We start from the raw sequence: 23,030 nt of genomic DNA, 5'->3' as shown, positions 1-23,030 counted from the left end.
TTCTCAAGGATTTAATACAAACAAAAATCCACATCCGAAAACATTCTCACGAAAGCATCCTTCTGTTCCAAGTTCTGTTCTAAAATACCTACTTTTAAGGGAAGCAAACCACACATTAGGTATAGACTTCTGTGAGAGGTTTCTGTAATATTTCTTGGTATCAAAAGTGCTAGAGACTGGAAAAGAGACAACGCAGATAGAAGAATACACAACCAAAGCAGGTTTATTTTACCAGACAAACCCATTTCAATACTTCAAAAAGAACAGAGCTGAAAATTACTCTCAATAAACGAATTACTTTTCATCTGAAAACAGGTCTGTCTGGTACTGCTTCAAAAAGCATGAGATCTACTCTAAATCTGAGTAAGTAGGGCTGCACTGCCACTCCTGAATCACATGGGTAGGAACACTTAAGCTATACCAGTCCTTACTCCTCATGCCCTGGTGTCTGCATCTGTCTCAAGGATTTCTGGCTTTAAGAAGTGATCCTACTGCCTGGTTCAGAATAAATAAATTCAGTAAACCAGAGCAGTCACCTGCCTTCCTCACCACAACAATTAAGTCAGGACAGCTTTTGTCTTCCTGATACTGAGGATACTGAACTGCAACTTCCCAAAGTCCTGGTACGAGTCTACATACTCACTCCATTTGCTGCATTTTAAATGTCAGCTTGCAAAGTTGAGCCTTCACCTCTGTAGGGAACCGTAATGCCACGCTACAGGCTGCTCAGATCTCAGCCTCTTTCAAGCACTACATGGGAGACTGAAGAGAAACACACTTTGCCACCACTCTATTAGCCACACCAGACTCTTAGCAAAAAGGCACACTCTCTAACAGTAAACTACTTACCCAGCTTTGCTTCAGGAAAGCCAAAACAGTCTGGAGGCTGCCTTGGAAGCAAAAGCAACACACTGATAAGTTATTCTGAGGAACAAGAAACCAACCTATGCCAAGCATAACTTTTTCCTAACCAATTTGGGATTTTGGGACAAAAGCTAACAGAGCATAGGAGAAAAGTTCACATTCACATTTAAATCCTCAGACTGAAGCATAACAAACAATACATGACAAATTAAATGAACAACTCTTCAAAATTACTTCTGGGACTTTCTGCAGTGTATCATTAAATTCAAACACATATTGCCAAAATGTAAAACACAAAAGCAAGCTGTTCTTGAGCTTCACTGACTGTACTGCTCATCTTATTTTAATGAATCTTAAGCACGTCATGTCATGACATGTTCCTGGGAACATGTCCATGCTACTTTAACATGATATTTGGCAAAACCCTAAAGATAACTAGTATGTTTTTAACTCCATGTCTTCTTATCACATTTGCTTTTTTTTTTTTTCCTCCAATAATTCGTAGGCTCTAATTAACCCAGTCTTGCAGTCCATTGAAATCCCTTCCTAAGTCACAGGAATTAAACAGATTTTAAAATAGTGTAATACCCCATTTAGAAATGTCACCTCCTTCCTACTCTACTTTCAGGCCACAAACATAAAAACTGGCTATATTACCTAGCACCACAGTTTGAAACGTGCAAAGAAAAATAAAGCCACTGAATTTTTACTTTACTGATGTAAAGACAAAACAAAACAGTCCTGAAATTGAACCTTCCCTCTTCAGAGATTACTCTACTGAATTAAATGCAATGCTATCCTTAAATACAGAAATGTATGTTGTTAATAATCACATAGGGTATGAACAAAACAAAGTTGTTTGTGGGGATTTTTTTAGCCTTTGCCATTTGAGCTGAAGGAACACTGGGGATTCCAAAGAACATTTATTTGCAGACTATGTTAGTTTGAAAGTTTTAATCAAGGATTTATTCTGTTTCTTTTATTAAGGGGATAAATATGCACATATCAAAATGCAGAACTCACCCACCCACTGTATGGTACTACTGCTGCAAAGCTACGATCATGGAACCTTGACTAATTTTTGTTCTGATTACAGAATACTGTAAAAGAAAAGAATATACTGAAGTGTTGCAATTATCACACTACATATCAGCAGATGGAATGCAGTAAAACTCCAACAGTCAACAACAAGATGCCTGTGCCCAATCCCTTTATAACTTACATTAAGTAAACTATGTTCAAAATTGGGGAAATTATCAGAAAGAACACTTCGCTTACAAATCTTAAAGAAAAATACTTGCAAAAATTTTTAAAGCACATGTAAAAATAAATACACTTGTTTCATTTCTCTCTACCACATGAATGCATATATGCAGCATTCCAAGGCACTTTTTAATAAAATCTCATACTTCAGAGCCACTTCCTTCAACACCTCATTGTTGAATGTACTGCCTGAATGTTTTGAAGAGCAAAATCTTACATTGTGATAACTATCCCACTCCCTTTGAGTAAGGTTCTCCTCAAAGAACCTTAAGTGCACTGAAAATAGCTACCTACCTACTCACTGTACTTTTGCCCATTAATTTTTTGTCTCTGCTGAAGTAAGCAAATTTTGACCGATGACCACTTCCTGTAAATGAAGTAGATTAATAAAACATCATTAGTAAAAATATAGTTATCTTCCAAGCTTTTTACAATTCTTACTGTCCCATAAATGGGGGGGTGGGGGGGAAGACAAAAACATTTTGTGCACCTAAAAAAATATAAAATTAAACTTAAATTAAAAAGCTTCTCAGTAGTTTTAAAGCAAATGCAATAAAAAGCAGTGATCACACACAAAGTAAAGCAGGAGTCATTAACTGTCAAAATTTCATTTTAAAAACAAAATTAGTACTACCTTGGAGACTTAGCAAAAAGATCAATCAGTAGTAAGCTCCCCCCCTCCCCAGAAAAAGGAGTTGGCAATATGAACTAAAAGGCTACAGAGATCTAACATATCTACAGATCCTTTGTCCAAACAGAAAGGCACAGACGCCTCAATCTTCTAAAGATAAGTTATTCTAAAAGTAATACAGAATGAAGTCTCATAAGAAAACCACAGAAGAAACAACAAATGCCCCCCAAATTATTTTAAACTGTGTGTAATTTATTCTTTGCTAAACCCAATAAGACTTGAATGCTGGCTGGATCTTTCTATTATACATCTTAAAGGGAACTTTGCCTCCTTACAAGACAGACCTAAACGCTTCTGAACCACCCTTGGGACAACAGGGGAAGAAGCTCAAATCCACACCCCAACAGTTTTCAGAGATGACTGGAAAAAACAAAACAGAAGCTGGAAGCACAGAATCCACATTTCCAAATCCAAAGGAGAAGGAAGGGAACAAAAACACTTCCACCAGAAATCTTGGTTCACCGAAGAAATGAGAAGGAAAAAACCAAACAACATAAAAAACCCCAAAACACCAACAAACAAACAAAAACCACCCAAAAAAAGGCAAAAATCACTAAAAAACAATTGGGAAAGCAGAGAGACTCTGACCTTTTAGGATCTCCAGAATCAGTACGTTCCAGTTGTAATGGGTACAGGAAACGAACAACTACATTGGTGAAAAACCGTATCACCCAAGTCTTGAATGCAGTGTGGCATTCTAGGACCCTAAGCTAGTGAAGGGATCAGCTGTTGCATGCAATGATAAAGTTGTAATTCTTTTTTCACCAAAGAGCCAAGAGGCACTTTCACTCTGTTAAGAGTGATGGCCAGAAGAACCACAGCACAACTAGTTGAGGGTACTGCAGCTATAAGGTAAACTGATATGCCAGGGGACATAGTCAGAGTGTTCTTGAGTGCCTGAAGAATGCAACCGAGTTGCCCAGGCCCACAGCAGTTAGCCCTGTGGTCCCTGAGCAATTATGCAGCAGAAACCATGGTTTGCCAATGGTGGGACAATGGGAGGAAGCAAAGGAGGAGAGGCTGCCACCTGATGTTGCTGTATCACCCTGGTGCACACCCAGCCTCATCACATCCTGCAAAGAAGCTGTAGGATGGCAGGCAAGCGGCTGTCTTCCTCCTTCCACTTACAATGGTTGCCAAGTCAATATAAAACACCAATAAAGTTGGCAGAAAGTTTCAGATACCCCTGGTCCTGCAAAGGGACCTAGTCTCTTGAGTGCTTACACCAGATGATCCAGAGACACTCTCCCTTTGCCAGCACTAGCAAAGAGCAGTAGCACTGCCCAACACAAGTAGGACTTGGCACTGTTGTGTACAAGGATGTGGCTGACAGCTGGTTCTTAAACTCACAATACAGAAATGATACTAAATACTGTTGAAAATCCACAGGTTTCTTTTTTGAGAAAGGGATTTCTGTAAGAACTACATTAGATATAAAATTGTATCACTGAAGTCTTACAGGCAGACATCCTTTCCACCTGACAAAGGACTGGATCCTTAGAGAGCTCCAATACTGTAAGACATAAAATTTTATTTTCCAAGACTCCCAGGTAGATTCTAAACTCAGAATGCCTCACCCCACAGGCAGTAATGCTTTTTTTACTTGTTTTAAAATGCTATGATTTCAGTTCTAGCCATACACCTGACAATATTATTTCTTCTAATGCTGTAATCATTCAGACTGTATTAAGTTTCTTTTACTTCATTGAATTCAGACTTGTTATACGTGGAATGGCTCTTTCCTTCAGTCTTACAACCCTATCAGCGGGAGCATGCACCATATTTGACATGCAAATACAATAAAATCATAAGAGAAATTAGAGAGAAAGGGTTATATTCTTTTCCTGAATAGATACTATAAAATTAGTCACAGCATAAGCAACTGGTTTTAGAGTATAATCACCGAGTACCACAATTTCAACACAAAACTAGGCTGCCCTTTTCCCTTGCAAGAAGGGAAAGGACTTGGGTTGCAAAGCCTCTCCAGGCAGTGTCACAGAAGTATCTGGGTTTCAGCTCTTCCCTCTCCTCTCTTTACAGCATCAACCAGCTACACCAAAGCACCTTTCCACTCAGTTCTAACGGAAGACAGACACCTCACGCCCTCACGCCATTATAATGCAATCTTTACCAGGCCAATTAAAATGGCACCGACTAGATTTCACAACACTCCAACCTCATCATCTTTGGGACAAGGGTTAATAAAGCAAGAGTGGGACCTTACTTGAGTACCAAAATATGACTTGAGAGTTCTATAGTCAAAGCAAATTGGAAATAAATACATTTCGAATGAGAAAATGCCAATCTTCATCATTTTGTTACACATGTATATAACGTTATATTAAGAAAAGAACATGCTAATAAAAATATTAGCCTATTTCATATATATACACAAACTATGCTGATTAAAATCACTATAATTCCACCTCATTACAAGGCTTTTGTTCTCCATGTTTCATGGAAAATGAGAATTCTTTGGCCCAAAGGCTGTGCATCAAGCTGTATTCTTCTTTTCCAAATTAGATGTTAATTTGCTGATTAAGAATTTTGCAGGAAATGGGAAATTCTCCCTAGCAAAGAGATACCTCATACTCAAGAGAGGCTAGCAGCTGCAGCTATGTCCTGCATGGTAACTCCTAGCTCCTGCTGAGCTTTCACTTCTGCAGAAGGCAGGAGACAGTGTCTACTGGGCAACACCATTACTAGCTCTCAGATGCACAACAGCTTATACAACCTCCCTGAGGAACCTATCCCAGCATCTGATCATACTTACCAAAATTCCCTTTGACCTCCTAAAAACCCTTTTATACAAACATCATGATGATCTTATTCCTTCCCAGAGGGCAAAGAACAGCTTTTCCTTTCCCCTTCCTTTTGTGCTCACTCCCAACAGAGAGCAGCTTTGGTTCTTCCTCTCTGTTCTTCTGGTCCATCTTTGCTAGACTTATGTTCCTTTTTAGTCCTTTTAGAAGTTAATACACTTCTGTAAGTACAGTACTCCATGTGAGCTCCTAACATCTGTGAATACAGCAACGGTATTTCACTACAGTTTGGACACAGGCACTCCTACGTATACATCCTGGAACCGTGTCTGCTTCCCTCTCTCCCTCAACGCACTGTTGGTCTGAACGGCTTATTACTCACAACAAGCACTACATCCCTGCCCTGTTAATCAGTAGTCCTCATTATGTATTTGCACTGTTTGTCATTTCAGCATTTGCCTTTTTATGCAAAATGGGTATATTAGTTTCTGGTCTATCATACAATAATTCAGGAAAATATCAACAAATACAAGGCCCAAGAAAATGCATATGAAACCTACAGTTTCCCTCCAGTTTTGCAGTGAAGTATTCCTACTACAATTTTCCAGAAAACCTGTAGTAGCAGCTTCAGTCTAGGACATACCTCCTTAGCTTAAATGGACCATACCTGCATGTGCCAAAAGCTCTTCTTAAAATACAGTTGCCACTGCTTCTACTCTACTTGGATCTTCTGATCCACCACAGGAGGACACTGCATTGCTTTAGCACAGGTTGGTTTTGTACTAAACCCCTTTCAGATTAAACTTCCAGAGTAATACCCAAGTCAAATTCTATCTATAGCATAGGTTTAGTTTTTCCAAAACCTCACCCAAGTGACTGACCCTTCATTCTAACAAACAGAGACAAAAACATTGCTAGGTACTTAAAAAGTTTAACTAAAAAAACCAAGCAAAAAACCCCAGAATGATGATGCACTCTAAGAGCTATTTTACAAGAAAGTTAGACACAGAGTAAAGGTCACAGAAAAATAAGTAACCATCTCTTCTAAAAAAAAAAAGATAAAATGGGTATTAATGATAAATTTGATAGAAGCACAGAAAACTTAAACATCTTCTCCTCAAGTATCAGCTTCCCTCCTTTCCCCCTGCCCTTTGATTTTCAGAAATACTATGCAGTGATCATACTGACCCAGTCCCACTTCAAATTTCAGACAGCATAGCTTGGACAACTGTCTCCATACAAATCAATCCTAGTAGGAAAAACCCCAAAAACACAAAGCCAAAAAAAAAAAAAACCAACACCACCAAAAAAAACATTAAGGGACAGGAAAATTGGAAAACATTTCTTCAAGCATTCCAAATTTTAACATGGATTAATGCAAAGCTAAAACAAAGACGCGTCTGATGTTAAGACGTTAGGTCACATACAGTAAGGACAACAGGAAGTATTTCAGTACTGGAAAGATTTCATTATTTAATTTATAAATCCCAGTAAAAGTGTCAAAACAGTGTTTTAGTATAAACACATTAAAATATGCACATCATTTTGCATAACATTTCCTGTATGCTAAGCTCAGATAATATAGTCTGCTTCTATTTGTGATACATTAGTTTAATATTTGCATTTTAAATACTGGGAAAGGTTGCCTGCTTTTTTCCCTGCAGAAGAATTACTTTGAAAGGTATTCTCTGCGTAGTCTTCACACTCATTAATTAGTCTTATACTCATTAGTCCTGACTGATGGACAATTTCATCATTTTCAACTTTGATTTACTGTTGTTATAGTTGAAAATCAAATTCAATTCCACACCTTCCTTCAAAATCAAATACTCTTATATGCTTCAACCTTACATACTTGCAAAACCTGCAGATCCTAATCCCAACCACTGCAGGTCATTTTCAGGAACAAACTGTTGAGAATGGGTTTTTTTTTGTTTGGTGAGGGTTTTTTAGTTTGTTTATTTGTTTTTTTTAACAGAGAAACAGCTCCTGTCTATAGTAATGCATAAATAAAAAGGAAAGGTTTCTCTAGGTAAATGAGGCCCTTTTGTATGCTTCACCAAACCAAGCAAGTCTGCAGTACAAGGTCTTTGTCAGTAATGGAAGAGATCAGAAACAGCGAGCTGCATGAAGAATCCTGCTTTCAAGAGTAACAATTAAGACCTGCTTTATAGTCAGTCAAGGGAAGTATCAGGGGAGGAATCACTCTTAGACTGACCTCTATCCACTGACTATAAAGGGAGCCTGAAGAGGTAGGTGAACCAGATTTCAAACTTGTTAGTAATTAAACATAAGCAAGGCAGACCTACTCACTGCATCTAGCTGAGTATACTTTACATTTCCTCTGATCTTACTGACTGGAACAAAGCCAATAATCCTAAATTTGTCATGCCTGATTTCTAATGGGCTCATGCTAAAATGAATATCGTCATTTTATTTGTCACACAGAAATACAACCACCATCTAAAATGAATAATTAACCATGCACAATAAACTAAAACAAAGTTTATCACTTACTGTATTTACCCGCATCTCATTTACTTAAGCTTTCACATACTGTATTTCAGCTGCATCTTACACTCATCTAAGACGGCTCTAAATTGCCGTTAGTTTCTCAGGATGCAGCACTTGAAGCCTGAAGTAGAGCAGGCACCAATGACCTGCACTTAAAACAATCAAAAATTATTTACAAACTGCTCAAACATGTAGAACTTTGGCAGGAGCACAAAACTACTACACAAAGGGTAGTTAACAGAAAACAAACATTAAACACAAAGGATCCATAATACTCAATTATCTTTTACTATGTAACAGTACCAATATTAACTTGAGTGGGAGATGGGTATCAAAGCAGAACCACCGCTACTTTGTGGACAAGTTCACCTACGTAACCCAAGTGTCACACCTGGTAAGTACAGATGCACAGAAATATTCAAGTACAGCTTCTAAAATTTCCTACTATGCAGGTAAAATGAATAGGGAAAAAGAAATACTTGAAGCTTGTTCTAGTATCAGTTTCCCCTTTAACCACTTCAGGAGCTGAAAACAAAAAGATCACCTTTCTTTCCATAGAAATGTCCAAAATACAGTAACAGCTTCCCCTCAGAAAAAGTCACAATCTGACTATTATGAAGAAAGATAATGCAGGAAAGTTTCAATTAATAGCTTTAACGTATTAATGCAGAGATCATCCCAAAGCATTTACATCTCTGCATACTTTTCTGTCCAGTTTACTTGGGAAAAAAAATAAACGGCTCTACTTGGCACCTCACAACCACATTCTTGTTCACTTGCATCATCCAGATGACCTAACAGTCCTAGCAGAACAAAGATTTTCATTTCACCAAAGTTAAGGGGCAGGAGTGTAACAATCCATATATCAAGATATAAACACATACAAACATGTGCATACATCCATATCTCAATAAAAAGGTCTCCCTGCCAACTACAGATTGAAAAAGCTTTAGGAACTGCTAACACTTACATTTGCTTTTGTTGTTGGGTTTGGGGGTCTTTTTGATTTTTGGTTTTGTTTTTTTTAACTTGTACAATAGAAGACTCTTACAACGTAAGCTTTCTTTTATCCCCTCACCCTGAAAAGCTCACAAAATAATAATGGAAGGGTATTCAAAGTCATAAAACCTAAGTAGATATTCAGTTTCTGTCTAATAATATGCACATTCAGTAACATTTTTCAAATTGCTCCTTTCAAATTTCTTCATTAGCCTGGACAATTTGACAACTTCTTTTCATCTTTCACTTTTAATTCCTCCTCATATTGCACCTCTGACAACATAACCTTAAAATCCGCATCTCTTATCTGTGCATAAACTGTTTTCCTCAGTACCTAGGATGGGTACATACACTGAAGACTTCATCTGAAGAGTGAATTTCCTATGGGAAGACTATCTACTTTTAATAAAGATGACTAAAAATGATGGAGCATTCATTTAGTTAGATTTCAGATTGTCAAAGATCTTCTAAACGGATAAAAAAGGGCAAGTAAATGTCACCACAAAAATGCATAAAATTGCAGCATTCCGAAGACACTGACTCAGCCCACGTTGCACAGATGTAACACAGGCTCCCTACGATGACCTGATCAATGGTAAGAATTAAAACCAGTAGTCTCTCTGGACAACATGCTAGCAAGAAAACAATTTTACTGTGGCATAACAGGGCAAAATGTGAAATGTGACTAAATTGCCATCGCTATATTGATACTGAGCCATTTCCAGTGCTGAATTAACCTAAAATGAGAATAAACACGCAGATAAAAGGAACTTTAAATGGGTATATGGTCAAGAAGTAATTAAAAAAAAAGAAAGTATCTGGCTTGGGCCAGTAAAGGTAAGCATTTACAGTGTCAATGACATTATACAATTTCCTGTTGATACTACATAATTTTATGGTCTCACTTATTTGTTCCATTACCTGGAAATTACAGCTACCTAAACCACTCAAGCTGGTTTTCAGTGGTTCTCCTATCAATAAAGGACATTTCAAAATATCTACTGTAGGCAATCATTATTTTAATTGCAAATTTTAATTCAAGAAACATTAAATTAATATTATCCTAAAAATTGGAAGACACTACTGCTGGAAAAAGGAAACTGAAAAGTACTTCAGGCTCCCAACAAGATGCAGAAGCAGGTCCAAACAGGAGTATGGATAGTAATTAAAAGAGCAACCAACCTTCCCACTGGTCCAAGGCAAATCTTGACCCTGCTGTGCTCTTCAAGGCATGCATATCCCAACACACATCACTGCAGCACTATAATTAACAGAACTGTTATTTCAAGAATTATTTTCTGAATATGTTAAGCAGAGCTGACAGAGATCCACCTGTACATGTCCACCTCTAATACACTGGTCCAAGTCTCCCATTCAAACTCAAAGCCATGAAGTGACTCAGACTTCTACTAAGGTACTCACGACACCCAGAAAACAAACTAAAGGCAAACTCAACCTCTGACATGTTAATTTCTTTGGTCCTTCTAAACACCGTGTGACTTCACAGTATTTTCTTCAATACTGCTATATTGTACTGATAGAGATGATCACTCCAGAAAGTTGATGTGACATTTCTGCTTCACTGGGATGAGCAACTCTAAACTGCAAGACCTGTGCATCCCATCCTAGATTAAGTTAAGCTAATTTAAATTAAATTTTAAATTGGAAGGAGCAATCTGTTACGAAGACAATCCTAAGGGCCTTAGTCTAGGTGGTATGATAAGCACCTAGACCAGGGGTCCTCAAACTACGGCCTGCAGGCTGGATATGGCCCCCCAGGGTCCTCAATCTGGCCCCCGGTATTTACAGAACCCCCCACCGGGGGTTGGGGGGGAACCAAACAGCCGCAGATGACTCCCTGCCACCTAATCCATGCACCAGCCCCCTGTTTAAAAAGTTTGAGGATCCCTGTTCTAGCCCAAGACTGAACAGGGTTCTGAATCCAAGACGACAGGAGAATCTTCACAGATACTGTGTCCAGAATCAGCCCAGTCAGCTGCATCCAACTGATGGGACATGAGCAAAATTTCTGGGCGCTGGGCTTGAAGTTTAGTCCTCCATTGAGGAAAAAAAAAAATGATGCTTCAACTCAAGAATACAGTTTCTTGAGTCTCTTTTAATTAAGAGACCACTATTTCATTATTATGGAGACCATGTCATCATATCTTAATGCCATAAGGAAGCCAATGAACCAGATATTTTACTGTTAGCAGATCTGCATCACTAAAAAAAAAAACAAAAACAAAAAAAACTTCCTCTATGATGCTCACTTCCATATTTCCATTCCAGTATCTTGAAATCAAGAGATACACTGATCTCCTTCCTGACTGGCCAAGAGAACGGCCAGTGCTGAAGCCCTAAGGAAGAGGGAGGGGAGAAGATGAATGCTCCAAGTTTAGTATGTCTCCCTCTTTCTCCTTGTCCTGGTTTTGGCTGGAATAGAGTTGATGTTTCCTCTCAGTAACTGGTACAATGCTGTGTTTTGGATTTAGTATGACAATAATGTTAATAACACACTGATGTTTTTAGTTTGCTAGGTAATCTTTACAATAAGTCAAGGACTTTTCAGTTTCTCGGGCCCTGCCAGGGAGAAGTCTGGAGGGGCACAATAAACTGGGAGAGGACACAGCCAGGACAGCCTGACCTGTGCTAGCCAAAGGGATATTCCACACCACAGAATGTCATACTGAGCATGTGAACTGGGGGGAGTTGGCCAGGGCCTGCGATCGCTGCTCAGGGACTGCCTGGGCATAGATCAGTCAGTGGGTGGTAAGCAGTTGTATTGTGCATCATTTGGGGAGGGGGGGGGTGTCCCCCCTTTTGGATTTTATTTCTCTCCCCCTCCCTCTCCCTTTCATCATAATTGTTGTTGTTGTTATTATATTTCATTGCAATTACTAATTTGTTCTTATCGCAACAGACAGGTTTTACCTTTTACCCCAATTCTCCTCCCCATCCCCCTTGGAGGGGAGGAGTAAGCAAGTGGCTGTGTGGTGCTTAGTTGCCAACTGGGGTTAAACCACAACATTCTTCCTTTTTAATATTAGAAAAACAGCCTGTAAAATCCTTCCCCTCTGCAGGGCAATGAAACTTTCTCCAGTGTACAGCTGAAAGCCACACTCTGACTCCAGAAAGGTAAAAGTAGTGATGAACTGTAGGATAGTAGCAGCATAACTGGTAAGACTTGTGGCAAGTGTTATCAAGAACAGGAGAGAGTTTGTTGTGGTTTGGGGTTTTTTTATTTAAAGAAAAAGGAAACAGTAAGCAGGGGGAAGAAAGCAGGTGATATGAACCTGCTGGGACATCTAGTCACAGCAACAAGGGAATACAGATGGGTCATAGGTACTGGAGGTAATGCTTGTGAAACCTTGAACTGACAGTATTTTTCTGCAAGTCTAAACAGAAAGTAAGGAAAAGCTGAAGCTAAGGTCTTCAAGCAGTATAAAATCCACTTTAACTGGGGGGTGGGGGAAGAGGCAAAAGAAAAGATGCTCAATGGAAATCACTGTCAGCTAAAAACCTTGAAAAAATGAAAGATCATCTGCTTTCACACCAAATGCCACAGATTTATTAAATCCTCTACAACAGACATAACCATTTTGGAAAGACACAGGTATAGTCTTGCATATCCTGGGCTTTTTTAGAACACCTGTCCCTAAACTCTGACTATTAAAACTTCTCCAATTTTGTCAACAGCCAGACATGAAGGCAATACCAAAAATACCCCCCTACAAGCCTGGAAATTCTGACCTTTCTTTCCAAGAACTGAGGAAACTGAAGTCTGCAGCAAAGCACAGCTGGGTTTTGGCTACCACAGCAGGTAAGAACAGCCCAGCCCCTACCAGCTACTGCAGAGCATCCACGAGGCTGTGAGATGTTTCCCTTCCCCTCCTCTATTTCTAATGCACCAGACACTGCCATGCCTGCAGTTAAATCCTAGAAGTAAAGCCACTGTCCCCCTAGCACCTGGGGGTGGTGCTTCCTCTGAAGGACAAAGATGGCACAAGACCTGTCAATTATTTTACTTCCAGATGATGTGGGGAAGACAGAGATCCACTGACATACTGCACAAATTTGCAGCCTGAAGCACATGCCCAGACAGGTTAATTTATCAGGCATCCATCATCTGCTGTTTAAGGAAGAGTTAAAAAGAAGCTTCTGCACCTAGCCACCACCTTTTGGCCCTATACCTCACACAACTTGAAAAAGACTATGAAGCCACTACCACAGATACCAACAACAAGTAGGGTGAGTAGACTTAAAGGCCAGAAACTCCAAATGAAAAACTGTACAACTCAGGGAAAAACAAAAATAGCGAAGTGTTGTCAGCAAATAGGGCAGGGCACCAAGAACACTCCAGCTAAACACCACTTACAAAGGAGAAGAGGTCTCTAGTTCAAGTAGCTGTGTACTTACAAGGATCATTGTGCAAGCACACGTGTGGCTCATGCCTCAAAGGTAAAACAATCCTCACAACCGTCAGAAACCTGCAAAAGTAACTTTTTTTTTTTTAAGTATAGTTAAAGGAGTATTGCATTCAATAAGAAGTTTGGGCAAAGATGTTAACAAGCAAACTAAGGATCTCTCAAACTGTTGTACGCAGCATCTGAGCGCTGTCTTTAGAACACAAGCAGCATTTGGCACAGTGTCCGCAGAAATGGAACCGAGACACTTGGGACAACAACTCAGCCTCTGGACACTGGGAGTTCAGTGTGAATCAACACCACCCACCTGAGCACACCTGCACTATTCCTGCTTTCTTGTTTGAAGTTGGTCAGTATACATCACTGCAGCTAAATCTATTTTTACACTGAAACTGGATTTCATTCAATTTCATCTAATGGATTATGGTTTCTCCAAGTCTCCTTCTCCTTAGTTCTTCAAGCATCGTATGTTTAAGTGGAGCTACAAACACACACCTGTGCTAGTTTAGCACAGTCAAGCACTGATGCAGAGCTAGTTTAATTCACTCAAATCAACATAGCCCAGACACAGGTATATTTTTCTTCTCCAATTTTCCATTCAACCTAACACCACAGTACAATATCCCATGAATGTTTCAAGCATTTTATCCACCGCTATTTAAGTGGATATTAGATAATCCCAAAATGCCCTTATTTTTAGGCTGCCAGTACAGCAATTTTACAGTAATGCAGCAACAATAACAGAGCACAATAAAAGTGCAATTCATGATAAACAGCTACAGATCTCCTAAGTAGGACTTATTATTACAAGGATAAGGAGACATGCCTTCACCCTTAAAATACACATACTCCTTACAGAGACACAAGTACATGACTTCAATAAATATCTCTTACAGACTTTATTAAAACCATGAAACGGTGGTTTATGCACTTGTCAGTTCTGCTTGCAAAAAATTGCCTAATTGTCACCAAAAGTTAAGCAAAAATACTAACAGTATTTTGAGTATTTGGTTTGAGAGCACTTTGCAGGTCACTGGTTTCACTCTTACTGGCACTTCCTGGTTCATCCACAGATGCTGTGCACTGCTCACACACTCCTGTGCACCCAGACCAACTGCAGCACCCAACCGCAACAAACAGCAGAAACAATCCTGTCCGTGAAGAGCCAGCAGGCAGCAAAGGGTGCGTGAGGAGAAGAACAGACAAGCAAGATACCTTTGCTGACAATCAAAAGAGCTTCTGCAGCAAACTGTAGATCAGCAACTGAGATGCAGGGAGGGAAGAAGTATTTGAGTAAATAAAAAGGCCTCATGCTAAAGTATTCAAAAGGTGTTATTAAAAAGTATCAACTTAAAACCAATCAGCAGTGTCCCTTCTATCATGCCTCTATTTACTTTTCACACAACCTACTCCTCAAGTGGAAACACTATACACACAATTTGCCATCAGAAACTCATGTCTTAAGTCGAGCTATGTTTAGCATGGGATCAGGGCCAATCCATCCCTAAATGCAGGTGCTTTTACACACAGGGAATTTTATCAATACCAAAAGGGCCCAATTTGTTCTAAATTAAGGTCTGAAAACTAAGTTCCCCTCGCCCCCCCCCCCCCTTTTTTTTAAGGAGGAAAAGAGGATTGTAGAAGAGCCTTTTCCCTCCTCTTGCTTTAAAGAGACAGCAAGGAAGAAAAATTCAACGTGAAAAATATAAGAAAAGCACCATGATCTACAACTCCCCAGTAATAACATATCCTTCATACAGAAATTTCAAGAAAAGCTGATTTTCACATTAAATATCTTAGCATATTCTTTCCTAACTGAATGTTTACCTGCATAACTGTCTGGCCAGGTACACTGAAAATGCGGACTTTATTCCTTACTTTTCAACACTGGGCAACAGATAACTTAAAACATATGTCTTTGCAGAGTACCTATAATTATCAAGCAAAAATACAAAAATCTAATTGCAAAAAGTACGGCTATAATTACTCCTTCTAAGGCTTATCCAGATTTTACATTCCTTTTATAGGAAAGACAAGGTAGCACTGTCAATTAACTAATTGGCACATCTCTTCCAGCTGATCAGTGTCCAGGTTATTTTGTCTTTGATTAGAAAAATCATCTTTATTCCTGGACAGTAAATCCAAAGTACCTAGGAACAACATGAAGCTTACTCATTTCCTCTTTCATAAACGCGATCAGTTCTCAAGTCAGAAAACTATTCAGCCTTTTGCTCTTTAAATTGGAAGAGCTAAATAGCAAACTTTTCTTTTGATGTATTGCAGATGACAATGCAAGAACTCATTAGGTCAAATTATTGCTTCAGTATTGTCTATGCCACTCCACACTTTTAATCTGTTGACAGACCAGAGCAGTAATTCCACTCATCAGTTCTTAAGCCACTAGTAGTATTTAGAAGACAAATGAAGAAAAAAAGCTCCCTTTCTGAAGTACGCACAGATATGTCTGAAAGCATAAGGATCTTGTAATTAAAAATAAGTCATTACACAGGCAATCTTATAAATAGAGCCATATAGAGCACTGCTTTGATTATTTTACAATATATTAAGAACCATTCTTCTAAAGGAAGGTACATTAGAATGCTTAAGGCTTTACATCAAATTTCAGTATTACAAATGTTACTATGTATGCTAAACCCTTCTCCTGCAGTATTTAAAATTAATTAAGCTTCTAGGAATGAGTATCCAGAGATGATCTTGACTAACTATATGTAATTAAGATTAAAAGATATGTATGCATAATAAAACATTCAAAAAGTGTTCCAAAGTCAATGCTAGAGATAATGATATTTACATGGATTTAAATATAAAAATATATATTTGTATTAAGTCTTCCCAATAGTATCATCCTCAGGCTGCCTCATATTCAAATTTTTCTTGCTACACATTTGCTGGCCTTTCGTCCCTTAAAAATAGCTCCTGTAACAATACAACAAAAGTATTTTAAAACCTTCCATGACAAATCAATTGAAAAATATTATTTGTATAATCTCTGCTCTTGTACATACCTGGACTTCGAGTAAGTCCTAAGTTACAATATCAATACGCAAAACAACTTTTTGGAAAGTTCAATACATTCTCATAATAAATTATTTGAATAAAGCATAACAGAACACTTTATGTTTAGATGACAGGATTATTAAATGTTAGGTCTCTTTTAGAGTTTACTTTGAGTTGAATTGGATATGCCCTACATCCATTTTCACTTGCTTCTGATGAGAACATAAAGAGCAACTGAGAAGGGGAAAAACCCCAAAGGTCTCAGACAGTACCACTTGAACACCAAAAGCAACAGATAAGTAAAATGACGCTAACAGTTTTATAAAAAGATTGACAATGAAAATTAATGTCATACAAGTTAGTCTACTTTTCCTTCCTTTGCATACTATCAATGAGCCTCTAAAGCTAAAATTTTTCACTAAATATTTGTTAGTACAGAATAGTTAGAACAGACCTTAACCAGCTGAGAGTAATAACACAAACAAAATTTATGGGGAATTGTTAGCATATTTTGCTACTACACAAAAGGGCAAATCCCAGTTTTATATTCTTTACTGAATGGCATAGGTTCCCTCCTTCATTCCCTCCCTGTGGATAGAATGCAAGGAATTCAGCTTCTGTTTCCCTATTTAAAGTTTGAGAAGTAAGACAAACAACTTACTACAAAAACTGTTACTTGTGGAGAACTAAATTCTATAAGCCTATTATAACAGATACTCAGCCTACTGCAGCCAAAAGCCAGGACTTGCTACTAGAAAGGCAGAAGGTCTGGCTCCTGGAAACAGACACAATTAAAGACGAAGAGAAGTAATTTGAATGTTAGGAAAATATCAGAAAGCTACACTTGGATAAGACAGGCATACAGATAAAACCAGAACAAAAACAAAAATTAAAAAAACAGAGGAACGCAAGACAACAGATTTGAAGTTTCTTCCCATAAAGTTTATTTTACCATAACTCATTTTGTAGATTTGTCCCAATCAACCTTTTCTGTTTTGGGTTAGTAGCTTATCAAGTGAATTTTGTAAAAAAGTAATAGTGACATGGAAAACAACAGGACTTTCTACACATTTGCCTACTGACATGATACTCACCTTTAAGTAGGCATCAAAGCAGAGGAAAAATGCAGAGGTTATTCTGGAAATACTGCACAAAAGTATAATGGCTACGAACAGTTACAAGAAAAGGCACCCTATACAGAAAAGTATCTTGGACTTCACCTCAACTTGGGCAATTTCAAATGGATACTCCATGAAGTATATTACTCGCATCATGAACAGACCATACATCTTACTTCAATGACACATTTAAATTAGTTGGCAAGCCAGGATCTTCCTCCATCTATGAAACATTCCATCTCCCACCTCCAAAACCTAATTTTGTGAGAAGGACCAAGAACAGCAATAGCTTCCTAGATGACATTTAAGCTGGACAAAAGCCCAGCAAACTACCTGAAATATCTCTTTAGAAACTTGTTCCCATCTCTCCCTGATGTAGCAGTTCTCTTTAATTCAGCTACCTTGCTGGAAATCGGAGATAATTGTTAGAGCCTGAGGCAGTGCTTGCAAGCCTGTCTAGCAATGAACAGTGAAAAACAACTTCCCAGATTTATCAGAGCAGGGTTTGCCAACCAACTTCTCCACTGGTTCTCACAGCAACTTTGTAGCCAGTTTAAAGACTGGCAGGATCTCCTGTTTATTTTCTCATTTCCCTGTCACACAGGTACCTGTGCTGGCAGGCCGTTGTTTGCCATGAAGCTTTTATGAATGAAGGAAAAAAAGGAAGCAGAAAGTGCTTTGTGGCAGTGATGATCATAAATAGTCTGCTCAGACATGGCTCTATCAAAGCTATTGCTCTGCAGGTGACATTTCACTCAGAAGGCTGACACCACAGAAGTAAAGCAGAACAGGTTTAGACCATTCTTCCCTATCTCTTTCTAGGGGAAGCCAGCACCTTGCATAAACAGTTTCTCTCTCTTGCTTCCATGAGAGAAAAACATGACACTGTCCTGAACAGCCCACATAGTCCCAGACCTTCATTGCTTTTTACACTCCCACACTTCTTCTAAAATCTCTCCATCTAATGCTTTTCACTTCCTATACAAAACACCTTTTTCAGGCTATAAATGGTAAGATTGGCATTTTCCAAGGAAGGCAGAGATATAAAAATAATTCTAAGAGACAGCTTATTCCTCAGTGTCTTTGGAATGGTAAGCTGCAAGACCAGCTGCAAAGAAACAGAGAAGTCATATAAACAAAGAACAGTTTAATGACTTCTGCTTTAGAAACCCTTAAACAGCACTTCAGGGGACACCCTCCTAGAGTTTTGTATGGTATGTTTAGCAAATACTAGATCAGATACCTGTCCCCAAAACAGGAGATCCAGAATCAGCTGTCCCTCTCCTAACTCAGCAACAGCAGGGAAATCCCTGGATCTGGACATTTACTTTCCATAAGAACCCTGTGGGAAGGTCCTTGGAGCTAAATGAGGAAAGCTAGACCTAATGCTTAAGCAACATCCCTGTTAACCCTTTAACAGATTCATTATTTACTTAAAGGGATAACAGAGACATTACTTAGGAAGTCCATCAGGTAGTTTTAAGCATCCCAATAATCCAAAGTGTTTGCTTAACAAATGTGACCTTGACAATAGAAGACACTACTGTCAGTCTCCTATCTGGACACAAGCTAAAGATATTTTTAAGTGGGTATCATGCTTTTTACATTTACGCCTCCTGGTGACATTCTGATCTTGAGATCAGGATCAGAGTCCTCTGCAACAGCTAGTGATATCACAGGCACTTCTCTGCACCATATTAGATGTGGGATTTATTACATCTCAGGAGGACAAAAATTTTGTTAACTTGGATTAATGAAAGTGACACTGTGGGTTTGAGGTGTTTTGAGGCACCTTTCAATATGCAATCCCAAATTTTATTTTTCCCATAACAAGGTTCTATAAGGAAGTTCACTTGAGAACTGTTTACTAAGTCGTGCAAGAATGCAAAATGTAGCAAAGCCACAATCTCAGGTTATATTATCCCTCAAAAAAAAACCACCTATGTAAAAAACCAAATGCCCTATTTTGTAACATATAGCTGATGGCATAGAAGTTTGGAGATTGCAACTCCTATTTGTAAATTAAGAGTAAACATATTCTTTTCACTACAGAATTAAAATATACAAAAATTCCAGAAATCTCTATAGACCTCCCTGTAACAAGAAGAAAAAAATAAAATTTCACCTCACTCTTAAATCTATTACCTGCAATATTGAGAAACTATAGGTTTTAATACTGAAATTAAATCCAGCAAGGCCGATGCTTAACACAAAGAAATTTCACTTTTAAAAAGAACTGGCCTTTCAAGAATCTTCAAAACCGCATGAAACTTAAAAGTTTTAACTAAAGTATGAAAGATCCTCGTCTTTTCTAATTAGCACAGTTACCATTTAATGTCATTTGGTATGGCTCCAGTGTAAAAAAATCCTTTAAGAAAAAGTTTTCAATTAAATACAATTAACCCACTCATACTTTTCTTTCAGAGTAAAAGGTTCCTAAATTATGACCAAACATCCCAAGATAAAAGCCTAAATGAAAGAAACCGTTTCAGTAGTTTACTCCTTTGAAGTGCACCATGATTAACATGTGTCAGTTACATGATGTATATGGAAGCAATATACTTCTCCCACCCTAATGGAGGCTCCCTTAACAACTTCCATATCTTAACTCTTTTCAGAAAATTAGATATATTTTTTTTACCATTATATTTTACTGATCCAGAACTTTTTTAAAAAAAAAAAAAGTTTCCACAGTACATGTTTACCTTAAGTCCATCAGTATCAAGCAGATTTCTACAGTTGTAAAATTGAATAACCAATTTAAAGGACAAACACATCACAAAGAAATTTGAACACTACAAAAATTCAATGATTCTTGAGTAAATTAAATACTTGACCTGACACAGACAAAAGTTCAATTTGAAAAAAACCTTCAAAAAACCTGGAAGGCAGTGTAGCCTGACTGAGAAATTTGTTAGACAGGAATTGGTGACCAGAACTCTACCTCATATTCTACAGAGGTTTTTATAAGCAAGGTCAGTACGTTGGGCTAACTTCATACTGTTAGCATGGTGGACTGATAAAGGCTTTTCCACAATAACTCTAAAAACAAGCACAAAATTAGAGGACGTCAAGTCATTAACTGAGCAAAAATTACACAGCTTGCAAACTTTTTGTTCTGCATATTCTACACCTAATCCAATTTATACTGTTCAGAGTCTCTAAAACTAAGAACAAAACTGGAAGTTAAAACATCTTTTGTCAAAACCAGCAGTGATTTATATATCTGCGTGTGAAGGGGGATGCACACGTTAAGGGTCTGCAAAATTAACAAATCTGTACTAACGCTACATGCCATTATAAACTATACATTAAAAATTTTTCAGTTTCCAGCCAAAAGAATCTTAACAATTTTTATAAACTATAGACTCTGGTTTCCCAGACAAAGGCTTAAAGAGGAAAGATCCCAGAGGCACTATGCCTGAGGAGCAAGCAGTAAGAAGCTAGTGAAGAGCTGGCAAACAAACCATAATTCAATACAGGCCCTTCACCGAGAAGGACAAACACCACAACACAGGCCTGATGGAGAGGGGAGAAGAAAGCATGAGTCCAGAACTGATCCCTTACAGGAAAATGCACTAACCACATTCTCATTCGTGATCTCAATAAACACTACTCACACAGGCACATGGAGGCAGTCTTCAAAAAAAATGCATAATCCTGCAGGGATTCCACTGACTATACATTGTTACATGCTGGCTGGTTTGTGGGGTTGTGTTGTTTTTTTAAAAAAAAAAAAATTACCCGAGGGTTTCACAGTTGTTAATACATTATACTGTAATTGCTATAGAGATACAAGACTTACTTAGGTTCTTACACTTTAGTACAAGCCTAGCATCACTACTGCCTATTTACATTGGAAGAGTTTTACCAAAACCCTGGGTTACAGGCAAAAAACAAGACCTGCAAGGAAAAAAAAAAATTAAAAAAAAAAAAAAAATATCTCTACCTGGAAATAGAAGCATAAAGCGGTAAAGTTTTCCTCCAGCAACTCACAATGCCACGGCTACACATTTTAAGTCCATCCTAGAGAAAATTACTGATTGTTCATTATCTGCAGCATATCTGCATATTGCCAGTAGTGTGAAAAGGAGGAAAATGGTACAGCAGCACTTAAACTGACTGTATGATCTGTTATTCACATTACAGTATCAAACGTACTCTCTTCAGTTATGCTGAACAGTGAACAACAGCTCATTTCTGGTATATTCATGTGTTTTCAAGGATACATAAGAAGTGATTCCATTTCTTTCCCTGGACTTCCAAAGTCCTAGACGTCTACCTTTTGGCCAGCTGAAGTCAGAAAAGAGAAACTTCACCTCAAGCATTAAGTGGAGGAAGATACTGGGATAAATGTGGAACTTAAATTGACACCGAAAGATTTATAGCTGAGTCTGGGTATTAATTGTCTCACCTGTACAATACAAAGAAGAGGAGAAAACAACTCATATACTACTTGAATAGACACCTTTATTATTTTCAAGATATTTCTAACGTAGGTGAACACACCAAATACAATTAAAACCTTCACCCCACTCAAGAACATCCACTCCTCTTGTAGCAAAAACTTGCTCTTTAATTGTTTCACCCTTTTTCCTTACTACACAACGCTCTCAAACCCTTACAACTAAAGTATCTTCATTTACAATACAAACTTTTTTTTAATGTAGCAACGGTAGCCATTCCATAACTATGAAGTTACAGCTAAGCTCTGCTTTCCACTCCATTTTCCTAAATAAATAAGTAATCTTCCCATTGATACAACTTCCCTCAAGTGAACCTTCTTGTCAGAGAAAAAAAAAAAGCGTGCAAAAATACTTTTTCTAAGCATTTCATTCCATTAATAACTCCAAAACTGCCATTTTCAAAAGAAATCTTGGGCAGGTAACTCACTTTGAAAACCATATCATGCTTTGAAGCTAGGAATTATGAAAACAATCCTGTAATTTCAGGTTTAACCATCACTTCTAGACTAACCGTTTTTCAGAAATTTTCTACAGCTCTTCTTATACTCTATATTCAGAGAGCTGCACAATAAACTGCATGCACATGAAATGCACTTTAATCTGGGTCTTGTTTAAAATTACCTTCAAATGTGTTATTTGGGAAGAAGGAAAAAGCTATGAAAACATACAGATTCATTTTTACTTTTAAGAGCAACTTATATTGTTCCAGACAGCATAGGCAGTAATACTGTGTTGGATAATTTTTGTCATTGCTTTTAAGACCCCATATTCATTCACTTGGCCAAATTACAGAATACACAAACCTTTTATGTCCAAATACCTCCTTCAATGATCTTTCAGGCCAAACTGATTAATTTTATTTTTTTTTAAAAGTAGCTAAGATAGTTTAATAATTTCTGGATGTTTTTGAA

The 23,030-nt window shown here is 38.0% G+C and overlaps 1 protein-coding gene across 9 annotated transcripts in view; it reads right to left on the bottom strand.

The window, feature by feature from the left end:
* The window catches only part of CNOT2 (CCR4-NOT transcription complex subunit 2), a 91,520-nt gene that overhangs the window by 54,598 nt on the left and 13,892 nt on the right, over positions 1-23,030 (bottom strand). For 3 of the 9 annotated variants that reach the window (XM_055710810.1, XM_055710815.1, XM_014283008.3), the window contains exon 2: positions 2,422-2,494. The exons of 3 other annotated variants lie outside the window; for them this stretch is intronic. The gene's annotated coding sequence lies outside the window, so the exon portion shown is untranslated. Of the gene's footprint in view, positions 1-849; positions 891-2,421; positions 2,495-10,275; positions 10,355-23,030 lie in introns of all 9 variants that reach the window. 3 more of the 9 variants (XM_055710812.1, XM_055710816.1, XM_055710813.1) reach the window with 2 other exon arrangements.

This window comes from Falco cherrug, chromosome 5 (genome assembly GCF_023634085.1).
Source record: "Falco cherrug isolate bFalChe1 chromosome 5, bFalChe1.pri, whole genome shotgun sequence".
Lineage (NCBI taxonomy): Eukaryota > Metazoa > Chordata > Aves > Falconiformes > Falconidae > Falco > Falco cherrug.
The sequence above is the reverse complement of the archived record's forward strand: the minus strand, read 5'-3'. Positions and strand labels throughout refer to the sequence as shown.